The sequence below is a fragment of the Cydia fagiglandana genome, chromosome 1, assembly GCF_963556715.1.
Source record: "Cydia fagiglandana chromosome 1, ilCydFagi1.1, whole genome shotgun sequence".
Taxonomy (NCBI): domain Eukaryota; kingdom Metazoa; phylum Arthropoda; class Insecta; order Lepidoptera; family Tortricidae; genus Cydia; species Cydia fagiglandana.
This window is the reverse complement of record NC_085932.1, coordinates 21104871-21117835: the sequence shown is the minus strand read 5'-3', so window position 1 is coordinate 21117835 and position 12965 is coordinate 21104871.

The window sequence follows — 12965 nt, the reverse complement described above, 5'->3', positions numbered from 1 at the left end:
AATTCGACCGAAATACGTAAAAAAACAAAATATAGGTTTATGTTTTATTTCGCTCCAATTGTTGAATTGGCTTTGTCAGTTTATAGTCCTGCACGTACTTGGACTTTCAACACGCCATTATTAAATGTACCTTATTGTTGATGCCTATTGATTATTTTATATAACATACATAATTATTTCTTAAATTCTTAAAATTAAATTAAAAATCAAACGCGAATGTCCCGCGACCAACAAGTTCTTTTTTGTGAAAAGAGTGTTGAACTAAAAATAAAACATTTACGAGGAATATCTGTGTAGAAGGTCTTAGTTACCTTAGGTACTTTAAATATTAAATGTTGGCTTAACATTCACAAATTCAACGAACGGGTTTTAATTCATATGATATTATTATTTTTACGCAAAAGTATAGCCTTATTTACTGATACATATTCCGTCTCTTTGGAAAACTATATTATTATTCATTTCTACAATAAGTAGGTATCCGTACTACCCGTACATCGCACAATACACCGGCATTTTGAACGTTGCGTCATCGCGTCGCGGCGTCGCTAGCCGAACTGAGCGTACGTCAGGAGTCCGTTAGAACTCAGTCGCGGGGCGAGGTAATCCGAGTCGGGACGGGGCGGTGCGTGTCCGTTCTGTATGATAATACTATTACTAATTCTGTGGCCGCACTATGTTTGGTGTCCACTCGGTATTCGATAAAATCCCATATACAGTATACGGGAATAATTAACGCCGTGTGGCATTTGACGGTTTGTCACATCGTAGATAATCAGATGAGAAAGAGGTCTGGCAGTGTTGCCAACTCCATTGTCTCTTCTCCATTCGAGTAGTCACACTGTGCCTAGAAAACACTATGCATTTTGACTGACAAGCACATTTTAGTGCCAAATGTTATGAGAACTTCGGGGATACAAATTAATATTAAACGTATGAAAAAAAATATACCTCTGTCTAGTCCAGGGATCGACAAACTTTTGAAATGATACGCCTACCGCAATAATAATTATAAACCAGTATTCTCTTCTTCGTCGGTATCACTCTTGACAGAGTGGTCGTGGTCATCACTTCAGGTGAGCCATTTACTGCCGCCTTTATCTGGTCAGTCCACCGCATAGGCGATCTTCCTCGTGGCCTGGTACCCTCGACCTTTCCCTGGACCACAAGTCGCTCAATAGCCACCTCCCCTCGGCGGCATACGTGACCAAAAAAGGTGAGGATACGAGACTGCACCAAAGATGATAAACGCTGCTTGATGCCGAGTTCTCGAAGTATAGACTCGTTGGTCGTCGTGGTCGTGGTCGTGGTGGTTGATACCAGTATTAAGAGTAACATTTATTTAGTTCGTTTATTTAAAAAAAAACGTTGACAGGTAACGAGAGTGACTTTTGCCATGCGTGTTTGTCGGTCCCTGAACTCTAGTCTAGGCACCTGTATATGTCATATTTCTTGTGTAGGTACCTGCATACATTTCGGCCTATGATCATCATTATGAGAATCATAAGATTCATATCAAGTGTTTATTTACAGCATTGCAAAAAGTTGTAATTTTTTACTCTATCTAAAACTATTGATCCATGCTGAGGCAGTTTGTTGTTTACTGTTTTATATCACATAGATAAAGACGGCTCTTTTAAATATAATAGTCGCAAAAATCAAATGAAACAGACATTTAATCTAATAGACTTGCAAAGACAGAATTTAAAAGTAGTTTTTTCTATCCCACCACGTCTAGATTATACCTAGATATGGATACTTATAACATCATGTGGAATTCATGTAGGTAATGAAATAACTCTTAATTAAAATTTTCTAAAATTATTTGTCTTTGCACGGCTATTAAGTTCACTTTTCTCTGTATACAGAATTTAAAATGGCAAGGTGTATAATATATTTGTAGGTATTGCTTGTCAATTGCACCAAATCTTATGAATTTACAGTCCATCTGTCCATTATGGGCTAGGTTTTTGTCTGTCAGGACGATTTATGAGTTTTTGTAATAAAGTTAGATTTTGTAATCATTAATTTTGTATTTTCTTACTTCCTACATCCTATTATTTTGTTTATGTAGCTACAAGTTGTTTTTTTTATGTTGGATCCAATTCGTATTTTGAGATATCTGCCTCTTGCCATCCGAGCCTTTGTACCTAATCCTCATAAAAAAAGTTCGAATATGGCTAACCTAATGAACGGGTGACTTAGTATGTATTTTTTTATACAAACAGATCCGTTTTTATTGTTCTCGACTGTATTTGTTTTGCGGATTCGAATTTGCTATAGAAGCCAGGAAGCAGCAATAGGTAGAGGTGTTCCGTAGAGTTAGAGACATACCAGCAGCAGTACCAACTTCTATCTTTCGGGAAAGGGACTCACAGCAAGCATATCTGTATCCGTTTGAGACTCGGATCGGATCATTATCTGGCCTAGAGTTTAGCACTTCTGCCTTCCGCATTCATCATCATCTCAGCCATAAGACGTCCACTGCTGAACATAGGCCTCCCCCTTGGACCTCCATTCGTACCGGTTGGAAGCCACCCGCATCCAGCGTCTTCCGGCGGCTTTAACAAGGTCGTCCGTCCATCTTGTGGGTGGACGTCCTACGCTGCGTTTGCTTGTCCGTGGTCTCCACTCGAGCACTTTTCGACCCCATCGGCCATCTTCTCTGCGCGCATTACTGTATTCTAACGGCGCCCACTGATTAACAGTCCGCCGGACGGTATCGGCCTGTCAGTTGTTCGGAACTATCAATATTTTGTTCTAACTGACAGGCCGATACCGTCCGGCGGACTGTTAATCAGTGGGCCCCTTAAAGCCAAACCAGAAATATATGATCAGTATCAAGAGGGCGTTGTTATCCTTATGGGTCAGGGTAAGTATGAAAAAAGTAGTTCCAGTGAAATTTCGCAACATGGCGCGCGATTACATATTCCTGGCCAGGCTTTAGTTAATTATCTAATGCAATCTGAGTAACAGTCTGTTACTAACAGCCTGACTAGAAACAACGAACAATACTTATAGTAACTCTGAGATGACTAAATCAAGAAGTGGAACAAGTAACGAGATCTAATAACAGTTTATTTCATTTTGCCGTCTAAAAAGCGTCCGCATCATCTTTTTTCAGCAGGCTTCCGCTATGGTTCCAATCGGTACGCAACGAGTTAGGTAATGACAGAAGCACCTATCGGAACAACGTTGCAACTAATCAAATATCATTTATTATCAGGCAACTAAGGCCCATAGATACATACCTTACAAAGTAACATACATACAATAGCACAGAATAAATAATAGTACTAGGTACACAAGCCTCACTCTCTAACAAAACGCGTCTGTCACGATCAGCACAGATATGGCCGCTAGGTGGCGACAGCGCCACGCGCGGCTTATGGCAAACCCCAAAATTGGGGTCGAACGGATGTACTTTTACACGGATGACCTGTAACAAAGCGACGAAATCGCGGAGTGAGCCACGCCTGACAATAGTAAAATCTTACAAGCTAAATAGTTATTTCGGCGACACGGCGGTTTTCAGTTGTGTCGCATGTTCCGGCGTAGGATTTGGCAGATGCCCACGGAACCGCCGAAACACCACACCCTTCGGCCAGAAGTCCTAATGTACCTAAAATAGGATTCTGAGTAGCCTGGCTATGTTCCTAGTTTACTCTACGCTAGTCCCACGTACTTTGGTGTTAAAAAATCTACGTGCGCCTAAACATTATCTCAAGCTTTAGGGCGTCCGCTAGATGGCGCGGAGCGGGGATGCACGCACGCGGGTGCCATTGTTTGTAGGTAAAATCAGTCGCACGCGTCAGTCATTTTGCTCATACTATTTTTCACCCACTCCATGAAACCGCGCCAGCTAGCGGATGCCCTCAGAATATTAAGTAGATAACTACCTCATTAATATCATATTTTACGTTTCGCGCTTGCTTGAACGTGACAGGCAAACAAGAACAAGTGTGACGCACGATATCATTTTGATAATTATGACAGTTTTAACCCCACAAGATATGCCCTGAGTTTTTCTGCTAAAGTAGATGGCGCTGTATGCATAGTAACTTAATAGTTTTTGACAACCTTATTTACCGCATAATGTAACAAGTCGTACAGCGCCATCTATATTAACTGTTAAATTGGAGATACGTGCACGGCTTGCGAGGATATGTCCAAAAAAGTTGATTATGATTTACCTACCAGAGATGATTGCAAAAAATAAACAACTATAGAAACAAAAGGAACGTGGTTAAGACGTATTACGAAAGAGATAATTAAGTAACAATCAATATCCGATTTGCAGATAACTTGGTCGGTGAACCATATTGATAAGTGGTCAATGTCAACCCCTTTGTGAACGTAAAAGTTGGGAAGTTTGGCAACTAAATTCGCGTTGCTTTTGGTTGACTTTCAAAAAGTTTACAAGACATGTTCTTCGAGCTAAGACTTGTTGCCCGCTTCAGAGCTAACACCATCAGGCATAATATATGTACCTGTTTATTGATGAGAGTAATGACCTACTTAATAATTAACATTTCACTCAAGAAACGCTGGTAGTAGAGCGGTTAGCGCTTCTAAAACGGAGATCCTGGATTCAAAGTAAAGGTGACATTCGTAGTGATGTGCCCATGAGACCGATCTCGTTTCTGAGAATTCCTTTCCGAAGAAATTTACAACTTTCTTGAGAATGTTCTCTTATTACTTAAGTTATGAACAATCTTAATAATTTTAATGGAATGACATATTTACTTTTGTTAAGTTTTTACCTTTTGCTTCAAATAACTTGCTTGGGCATTTTTTTGTTGTTATACTCCTGGTTTTTTTTTGTCAATTAGTATTATTTTTTATATTGCTATGAACGGTGCCAAGTATTTGCCTTTAAGCTTCCATGGTATTTGTATTGTCTCATCTCCTACACTAAGCGATTAAATAAAAGAATACATTGCTTTTTCGACAAAAGAATAAAGCTCTCAGAGAACATTTCCGAGAATCTTCCGAGAACGTTTCCGATAGATTTCTCTGTTCTCTTGAAAATTTCGAGAACGGGACATCGCTAGACATTCGGATGGCAACTGCAACAGCATTAGAGTGCATTGTTGCTAACTTACTAAGTGCATAATAATAATATAATAATTCAGCCTATATACGTCCCACTGCTGGGCACAGGCCTCCTCTCATGCGCGAGAGGGCTTGGGCTATAGTCCCCACGCTAGCCCAATGCGGATTGGGGACTTCACATACACCTTTGAATTTCTTCGCAGATGTATGCAGGGTTCCTCACGATGTTTTCCTTCACCGAAAAGCTAGTGGTAAATATCAAATTATATTTCGTACAGTATAAGTTCCGAAAAACTCATTGGTACGAGCCAAGATTTGAACCCGCGACCTCCGGATTGAAAGTCGGGCGTCATATCTACTCGGCCACCACCGCCCGCTACCACCACTAAGTGCATAAACTAATTTAATATTGAAAAGTAATGCAAAATTTCACAAATTTGCTCTCAGGATCCGAGGCTTGCGGAACATCAGTTGCACAAAGATTGGCAACGCGCACGTGAACCGATTATGGGCCGTGACTCTGTCGAATTGCGAGATTACAGGCGTCCAGAGTGACGCGAAACTTGGTGACAGTGCCCAGAATGCCCCTATTGGGGGTCAAACTGATTTAACGGCTGGGCTGGTTAAAATCAGTGGCAAGATCACTTGAACTGCCTATTCTACCAGAACAGGTGAAGAGTTCAGGGGGAAAACGACGCCAGTTTTACGACATGAAGTAATAAGTAATTGACTTTCGCGTTCAAAGCGTCATACTAAATTAGTGTATTACATATAAGTTCAAAATATATGGAGACTAGCTGTTGCCCGCGACTTCGTCCGCGTGGAATCTTATCTTCAAAATTTTACATCTTTAGTACCTATAATTTTCATGTCCAAGCAATGTTGAAATTAAGTACTTTTCTTTTTTAGCACGTTGTATGAAGTTTTAAGTCAAGTGGATTTTGATGTTGGTTGCAGAAATTACTTTTTTTGTATTCTCATAATAGGTACCTATAGTAATAGGCCCTTATACAAAGATTCAAGTTCCGCACTCACAAAATATCTGATCACCATACAAACTTTCAACCCCTTTCTCACCACCTTGGGGGATGATTTTCAAAAATACATTAATTAGTTTTCATGTTTTTTATTTAATACCTTTTTTTGCAAAAAGTTCATGTTCCTAGCTTAAAATTAAATTTACACCCCAAGACGCACTTTCATCCCCTTTTTAACCCCCTTAGGGGTTGACTTTCCAAAAACGTTGCAATTACTTTTTTTTGTAATAGGCTATTATGCCTTTCTAAGAAGTTTCAAAGCATTTGTAATGGATTCAAACTTTGAAACCCATTTTAACCCTGTTAGGGGATACATTTTACAAAACGCTGAAATTACTTTTATTGTCTTCTAATCGTATTCCCAAATACAAAGATTCAAGTCCCGCGCTCGAAAAAATGTTTGATATCCATGCAAACTTTCAACCTCGTTTTCACCACCTTAGGGGATGAATTTTCAAAAACGCTGAAATTAGTTTTCTTGTATTTTAATAATATATCTTTTAACGAAGTTTAAAATTCCTAGCTTAAAAGAAAACTTTAACCCCATACAAACTTTCATCCCCTTTTTAACCCTGTTAGGGGATGAATTTTACAAAACGCTGAAATTACTTTTATTGTCTTCTAATAATATCCCCAAATACAAAGATTCAAGTCCCACACTCGAAAAAATGTTTGATATCCATACAAATTTTCAACCTCGTTTTCACCACATTAGGGGATGAATTTTCAAAAGCGCTGAAATTAGTTTTCTTATATTTTAATAATATATCTTTTAACGAAGTTTCAAATTCATTGCTCAAAAGAAAACTAACCGCATACAAACTTTCATCCCCTTTTTACCCCGGGGAGGGGATGGATTTTACAAAACGCTGAAATTCCTTTCATTGTCTTCTAATAATATCCCCAAATACAAATATTCAAGTCCCGTGCTCAAAAGAATTTTTGATATCCATACAAACTTTCAACCCCTTTTTCACCACCCTGGGGGATGAATTTTCTAAAACGCTGAAATTAGTTTTCTTGTATTTGAATTTGATACTTTTTTACAAAGTTTCAAGTTCCTAGCTTAAAATAAAATTTGCACCCGAAGACGAACTTTCATCCCCTTTTTAACCCCCTTAGGGGTTGAATTTCCAAAAACGTTGCAATCCCTTTTTTTTGTAATCGGCTATTATGCCTTTCTAAGAAGTTTCAAAGCATTTGTAATGGATTAAAATTTTCAACCCCTTTTTAACCCTGTTACGGGATGAATTTTACAAAACGCTGAAATTACTTTTCTTATCTTTTAATAATATCTCTAAATACAAAGATTCAAGTCCACCACTCGAAAAATTTTTTGATATCCATACAAACTTTCAACCCCTTTTTCACCACCTTAGGGGATGAATTTTCAAAAACGCTGAAATTAGTTTTCTTGTATTTTAATAATATATCTTTTTACGAAGTTTACTTACTTACTTAGTACACTTTATAAATGCAATCTGGTGTGCAAATTTCAACTTTCTGGCTTTTGTAGTTTCGGCTGTGCGTTGATGAATCAGTCAGTCAGGACACTTGCATTTATATATATAGATAGATGGAGTCGAAAGTAGCCTATTTTCTGAGAAGCATTCAAAAGGGATCTTTCATCGTTGTCAACCTGGAATTTTAGGTTTATAGTGCATTTTCTGTTTCATTGTAACTAGGTGCTCCATATGCAAGAAAGAGAATTCTTAAGTATCCTTGCAAGAATGAATTCTTATTCCGCGTAATACCACTCTACACATTTTAGGTATTACGTACATCATTAACTCAGATAAAATGGGTAAGGGGTAATAGGTACATCAGTGCCTCATGGAAGAACTCCAGTTTGCTCTACAAATTTACAATTAGCTGCAGAGATAAATGCAATAGAAATTTGATTGCAGCGGGGGTCAACTAACTGCAGCCGACTATATCTACCCGTGACCTTATGACTAAAATTCTAAAATCTACTAGATCGAACCCGGTTTAGAATGTCAATGGAACATGAATTATAATGTTCTATACTTCGTTTCAGTTACCTCAATACAGTCTGTCTGTCCTTTACTGAAACAGTGAATGTGAGAGGGATATACAGCTGTTTTCAAGTAAGTCCGTCTTACTAGGAGAGCGTACGTAGCTGTTTTTATACTAAAAATGAAACTTGTCAGTTTTTGCTTCACCTCGTTACAATTAGCAAGGTAAACGCTATATAATGTTTGCATGGATGTATGATAGACCGTTTGGTGTAATATGATGGGTATGGTCACCGTGGGTAAGACCGGATATTTATGGCCCGGAAGAATTTTAGGAAAGAAGTTGAAATATCTCCCGCCAAAAATGTTTGGATATAAGTAGGGTGACTCCTTTAGGTAGTTATTGGCCAGTATATTACAGTATAAAATTTTTAACAAGTTAACTCAGGACATAAAAAATTGTGAAGATTTTAGAATATTTAACAAAAAAGCAAAAGACTATTTTACTAATAGACCGTACTACACAATCAATGAATTTTTCGCGAATGCACTAGATTAATTACCATTGAAATTATTGTAACAATTTTAATTTACTGTTACTGAATGACTTTATATGTAACTACAAAATAATTTTAACCTTAGAATAGGCAATCTTAGCATGTAAGTACCTTAGAGTATATTTTATAACTATACTAGCTGTTGCCCGCGACTTCGTCCGCGTGGAATCTTATCTTCAACATTTTACATCTTTAGTATTAGTACCTATAATTTTCATATGCAAGTTGTATGAAGTTTTAAGTCAAGTGGATTTTGATGTTGGTTGCTGAAATATTTTTTTTTGTATTCTCATAATAGGTACCTATGCCCTTATACAAAGATTCAAGTTCGGCACTCACAAAATATCTGATCTCCATACAAACTTTCAACCCCTTTTTCACCACCTTAGGGGATGAATTTTCAAAACGCTCAAATTAGTTTTCTTGTATTTTAATAATATATCTTTTAACGAAGTTTCCAATTCCTTGCTCAAAAGAAAACTTTAACCCCATACAAACTTTCATCCCCTTTTTGACCCTGTTAGGGGATGAAATTTACAAAACGCTGAAATTACTTTTATTGTCTTCTAATAATATCCCCAAATACAAAGATTCAAGTCCCGCGATCGAAATTTTTTTTGATATCCATACAAACTTTCAACCCCTTTTTCACCACCTTGAGGGATGAATTTTCTAAAACGCTGAAATTACTTTTCGTGTATTTTAATAATATATCTTTAAACGAAGTTTCAAATTCCTAGCTCAAAAGAAAACTTTAACCCCATACAAACTTTCATCCCCTTTTTAACCCTGTTAGGGGATGAATTTTACAAAACGCTGAAATTACTTTTATTGTCTTCTAATAATATCCCCAAATACAAAGATTCAATCCCGCGCTCGAAAAAATTTTTGATATCCATACAAACTTTCAACCCCTTTTTCACCACCTTGGGGGACGAATTTTCTAAAACGCTGAAATTAGTTTTCTTGTATTTGAATTTGATATTTTTTTACAAAGTTTCAAGTTCCTAGCTTAAAACAAAATTTGCACCCGAAGACGAACTTTCATCCCCTTTTTAACCCCCTTAGGGGTTAAATTTCCAAAAACGTTGCGATAACTTTTTTTGTAATCGGCTATTATGCCTTTCTAAGAAGTTTCAAAGCATTTTTAATGGTTTAAAATTTTCGACCCCTTTTTAACCCTGTTAGGGGATGAATTTTACAAAACGCTGAAATTACTTTTCCTGTCTTTTAATAATATCCCTAAATACAAAGATTCAAGTCCACCACTCGAAAAAAATTTTCATATCCATACAAATTTTCAACCCCTTTTTCACCACCTTAGGGGATGAATTTTCAAAAACGCTGAAATTAGTTTTCTTGTATTTTAATAATATATTTTTTTACGAAGTTTCAAATTCCTAGCTTAAAAGAAAACTTAAACCCCATACAAACTTTCATCCCCTTTTTAACCCCCTTAGGGGTTGAATTTCTCAAAATCGCTTCTTATCTCTTGTACACTTTATAAATGCAATCTGGTGTGCAAATTTCAACTTTCTGGCTTTTGTAGTTTCGGCTCTGCGTTGATGAATCAGTCAGTCAGTCAGTCAGTCAGTCAGTCAGGACACTTGCATTTATATATAACTATATTTGCATGTATTTATATGTGAAAAGCAAATAAATGATCTTATCTTATCTTATCTTATCTTATATAGTAGTTGGCCATTCTTAAAAATAAGTTTTAAATTGCTTGTTGGTTTCTGATTTGTAAGGAGTGGCCAATTACTACACTAGGTACCTATACTGGCAGTCACCCTAGTACAAGAAATCTAAAATTATTTTCAACTATTTAAACCTAAGTACCTAAATAATAAAAAAAATAGATAATTTAATATCTACTGAAAAAGAGGCTCGTATAGATGTATTTTGTCTCTATCCTTTGATTTAGTCCTCTTGAGCCTGCTATTGCGATAATTATAATGTTAAAAAGCACGCATTATGAAGGTACAATAAGTCAATAAGGTCAACGCTACGAGCGAAGGTCGCAATTGGATAGGTATAAACAAATCTTACCGTGCATTGCAGTGGGCAGTCATTTATAATATAAAATATAATCCAATTTTACTTACCTAACTACTTAATATTTTCTAGGGTTCCGTACCCAAAGGGCAAAAACGGGACCCTATTACTAAGACTGCTGTCCGTCCGGCTTTCTGTCTGTCACCATGACGCTATATCTCGTGATAGCTAGACAGTTCAAATTTTCGCAGATGATGTATATCTGTTGCCGCTATAACAACAAATACTAAAAAGTACGGAACCCTCGGTGGGTGAGTCCGAGTCGCGCTTGTCCGATTTTTTTATTTAACTGTGGAACTAGGTCGTTTTGTGTAAGATCGCCCCATAATATTTAATTAATATCCAGTTATCAAGGTAGCTTCTTCAGAAAAAGTGCAACATAGTTAGGTATTACAAATTTCCACAAAGAGATAAACTTTTGTATTTTTCACCTAAATAAAATAAGTAAGTACCCACTTGTTAAATCTATTCTTATTTCTATTAATACGGCACTTTGATTGATTACATGCTACGCATACGTAAAGTCAGCATCAGTGATAGTTTCAATGTTGAATAACTTGAATATAGGTTCGTAGGCCTCTTAATAAAAAAAAACAATGTCGTAAGTTTTACGATTATACTCGTAATAATTATATGTATACTCGCGTTACAAAATGTCAAAACGCAGACTACTTCAATGCATGTGCAAAACATGTTTGTTTAATTATGAGTGATTTTTTGTGGTCACTGGCTTGTTTCGAAACTAGCCATCTCATATCAGGGTTTGTATACCACACACAACTTGTAGTTTATTTCAGTCATACTCCGTCTGCGTTTTCCATTTTCACCAAGTCATTAAAAAAATCTTCATTAAAACCCAAAAGCAATAGATTTACATTATAGGTAGGTACATTCTAAAAGTATATGTAAAAGCAGTCTCAATATTTGAGAAAGATCGATTAAACTTGATAAGCAATATTTGATCAATGAAATTTGACCGTTCCTCTTCTTAGTTTTGATGAATTGTGCGCGTTTGATGTCATTTGTTAGGAAATAAATGCAGTTGTTGCGTGACAATACTTTCTAACCGATTTGAACCTATTACTTACCTAAAATGACCTATGCCGAATTATATTTTTTGTCCACTTCCGGTAAAAATAAAGGGCTAAAGTAAAATAAAAGTAAAGTAAGTAAGTAAGGGAGAAGGACAACAACCGCCGCAAGTGTAGGTACTTGTTCGGTGTAATAGCCCTTTATCGTAGTCGAAACATATAAACCAGTATTATGATTCACAAATGCGTGTGAATGCGAGCGTGTAAACTGTTAACTTGTGCCAATAAGTAGTTTAATGATCTGCAAACTTAAATGTGTATTAGGTATTTATTTTAATAGTTACTTGTGCTCTGGTTTCCTAGGATAGCGATGCCGTCATATAGCGTCCATATTAAAGGTCTCCGGGCCCCGATCTGGCATGATCTTACAATATAAACCACCACCACCACCACCACTTTAGTTTTATAACCTTATAAAACAAAGTCCCCCGCCGCGTCTGTCTGTGTGTGTGTTTGTATGTTCGCGATAAACTCAAAAACTACTGAACCGATTTTCATACGGTTTTCACCTATCAATAGAGTGATTCTTCTTGAGGAAGGTTTACGGGTATCGGGGCGGGTCGCTAGTAATTAATTCAAACAAACATTAGCAAAGCTATAGGTATATTATTGTTAGCTATCGTTAAGTAGTTCGGTTTCCTCATGATCGTTTTCCCTTACCGAAAAGCTACTGGTGCCTCCTCCTTGTACTTTGAAACTAATACGGTTCAAACCCAACCCGTCAGTTCGGAAGCTGCTTATAGTCAATTGCCCTTCCCCTGCCGGTGCTCTTTTTACAACAGATACTTATTTAATTAAGTATTTATTGCTAGTAGACGTTAATTCAGTCCTATTCGATTTAATTACCCTGCTTTAATGTTAAGGTTATTAGGTTACTGGCACGTGAAACAGCACGCAGCGTCTACAATTTACATAGCTCGAGTTCCGGAGTGTCGGTACCTCATAAATAGTATCTACCAAACATGAAAGAATATGTATACCTAATAGTTAATGCTGCCGGTTAACCATGTCAATGTAAACGTGATTTGTATGTATATATGCACATTATATGTGCGTGTTCTACTGAAATAATTACCTATTTACAAATCGCTTTAGCGTGATCTATGTTCTCCGGGAAACTATTGAAGAGTAACCCATAAAATACTGGTTATAAAACTTTAGTAGTTTTTCAGCCAGAAAAAATCAGTACGT